This window comes from Orbicella franksi, unplaced genomic scaffold (genome assembly GCF_964199315.1).
Source record: "Orbicella franksi unplaced genomic scaffold, jaOrbFran1.1 SCAFFOLD_113, whole genome shotgun sequence".
NCBI classification, from domain to species: Eukaryota; Metazoa; Cnidaria; class Anthozoa; order Scleractinia; family Merulinidae; genus Orbicella; species Orbicella franksi.
The window spans coordinates 1-2500 of record NW_027670487.1 but is presented as its reverse complement, the minus strand read 5'-3'; positions in this window follow the sequence as shown (position 1 = coordinate 2500).

Here is a 2500-nt window from a genome sequence, read left to right as displayed (position 1 = left end):
TCAATTGCTCTTTCGGTCTTTCCCGATGCCTGCCCTACATTATAACCCGAAACCGTCTATTCCCCCAACCAAGTTTAGACACTTAGAAAAATTTCGAAAATTTCGATTTTTCAAAACTGCTCCAAAGCGCTCCCCATGGCATTCCAAACATGCGTCACCATGTCAGAGTTACGAAAACGAAGAGATTTCCACGAAGATGACCGATGATTGCCGAAATTTTCTGACGAAAACCCGAAGCTCAAAGACCACACCCTAAAGAGCGCAAAATTGGGATTTTACACTTTTTCAAAACTTTTTGCAGGAAACTATTGGCCAGCTCGAGTCACGTGCAGGCGCTAAGTTTGGCGCTGTCACATCATCGTTAAGGGGGTGTTCTACACTATCTTAAAACTGGGCGTCGGTCCCCCTATTCTATAAGCACCCTTAAGGTTTTCACCATTTTCAAAACTTTTTGCGGGAAACGATTGGCCAGCTCGAATTGCGTGCAGGCGCCAAGTTTCGCGCTGTCACATCATCGTTAAGGGGGGTGAGCTACACTATCTTAAAACTGGGCGTCGGTCCCCCTATTCTATAAGCACCCTTAAGATTTTCACCATTTTCAAAACTTTTTGCGGGAAACAATTGGCCAGCTCGAGTTACGTGCAGGCACCAAGTTTGGCGCTGTCACATCATCGTTAAGGGGGTGTTCTACACTATCTTAAAACTGGGCGTCGGTCCCCCTATTCTATAAGCACCCTTAAGGTTTTCACCATTTTCAAAACTTTTTGCGGGAAACGATTGGCCAGCTCGAGTTACGTGCAGGCGCCAAGTTTCGCGCTGTCACATCATCGTTAAGGGGGGTGAGCTACACTATCTTAAAACTGGGCGTCGGTCCCCTATTCTATAAGCACCCTTAAGATTTTCACCATTTTCAAAACTTTTTGCGGGAAACAATTGGCCAGCTCGAGTTACGTGCAGGCACCAAGTTTGGCGCTGTCACATCATCGTTAAGGGGGGTGTGCTACACTATCTTAAAACTGGGCGTCGGTCCCCCTATTCTATAAGCACCCTTAAGATTTTCACCATTTTCAAAACTTTTTGCGGGAAACGATTGGCCAGCTCGAGTTACGTGCAGGCGCAAGATTTGGCGCTGTCACATCATCGTTAAGGGGGGTGTGCTACACTATCTTAAAACTGGGCGTCGGTCCCCCTGTTCTATAGGCACCCTTAAGATTTTCACCATTTTCAAAACTTTTTGCGGGAAACGATTGGCCAGCTCGAGTTACGTGCAGGTGCCAGGTTTGGCGCTGTCACATCATCATTAAGAGGGCGTGTGTTCTACTAAATTAAAACAGGGTGTCGGTCCCCTATAGTATAAGCACCCTTAAGATTTTCACCATTTTCAAAACTTTTTGCGGGAAACTATTGGCCAGCTTAAGTTACGTGCAGGCGCCAAGTTTAGCCAAGTTTAACCCTAACCTTCACCCTAACTCTTACCCTAACCCTAAACTCTAACCCTAGGGTTACCCTAACGCTAACCCTAACCCTAAACTCTAACCCTAGGCTTACCCTAACGCTAACCCTAAGTCCAAAAGGCTCCCCCACTCAAAAGCCAATAAAACAAAAACCAAAAAACCAAAGCCCAATTGCCCAAACATCTTTCCAATCAAATTACGACAAGTCCACAAAGTAAACCGTCCGAAAGGGACCTGGCCCAAAAATTTCAAGCACTCCAAAAAGGCTCCCCGAGTCAAACCATTTCAAACGAGAGGAGCTTTCGGACTTAGAAAAAATTTCCACTGCCAGCTCCCAAGCGAGGGGAGCCTTTTGGACTTTAAAAAAAAAATTCACAGTCACGTCCCAGACCAGACGTGGCCTCCTTTACATCACTCGGCTGCCACAAGCTAGCCCAAGCCTGCAGGCACCACTTCTTCCTTGGCACCCTCCGGCCAGTGGCAGACGAGGGGAGCCTTCTTGGACTTCAAGAAAAAAAAAGACATGTTTTTAACAAATCTTAGAACAAAGGCTTAATCTCAGAAGATCGTAGCAACAAGGCTACTCTACAACTTACAATACCCCGTTCTTTATTTAAGTCGTCTGCAAAGGATTTATCTCCAGAAACATTAGAATTTGCTATCGGTAGTGCCTTGGAGGTTCTTGTCCTCCTTGGCACCTTGGGACGCATGAGGACCGAAGTCCTCTATTCTGGTTCGCCTAAAGTTCTCTGGAGGTAATCATCGTTGCTTTCTAGCACGGATTCTGACTTAGAGGCGTTCAGTCATAATCCAACAGATGGTAGCTTCGCACCATTGGCTTTTCAGCCAAGTGCAAATGCCAATTGTCTGAATCTGCGGTTCCTCTCGTACTGAGCAGAATTACTATTGCAACAACACTTCATCAGTAGGGTAAAACTAACCTGTCTCACGACGGTCTAAACCCAGCTCACGTTCCCTATTGGTGGGTGAACAATCCATCACTTGGCGAATTCTGCTTCGCAATGATAGGAAGAGCCGACATCGAA